Source organism: Plasmopara halstedii (genome assembly GCF_900000015.1).
Source record: "Plasmopara halstedii genome assembly, contig: Scaffold_2904, whole genome shotgun sequence".
Lineage (NCBI taxonomy): Eukaryota > Oomycota > Peronosporomycetes > Peronosporales > Peronosporaceae > Plasmopara > Plasmopara halstedii.
In genome coordinates, this window is record NW_020189809.1 from 823,534 (window position 1) to 823,917 (window position 384).

Genomic DNA, 384 nt, shown 5'->3' on the forward strand with positions numbered 1-384 from the left:
TACTGGCAATGTTGTGAAAGCAATTCGTTGTGATAATGGTGGCGAGTACAAGTCAAGTGAGATGACCAAGTGCTGTTTGCGCCGCGGCATTGAGCAAAATTCCACGCCGCCATATACACCTCAGCTCAATGGAGTTGCTGAGCGCCTGAATAGGGCATTGGTGGAATGTGCTCGTTGTATGCTTGAGCATGCAAAACTGTCAAAGACGTATTGGGGTGAAGCTGTCATGACTGCCAATTTCTGCGAAATTGATGCCCGACGCGCAGTATCCCCTATGATAAGTCACCATACCAAGTCTGGACCGGAAGGAAGCCGGTGTTAGCAATCCTAAAAGTATTTGGTTGTCATGCTTTTGTGACGGTTCCAAAAGAAAAGCGAAGCAAA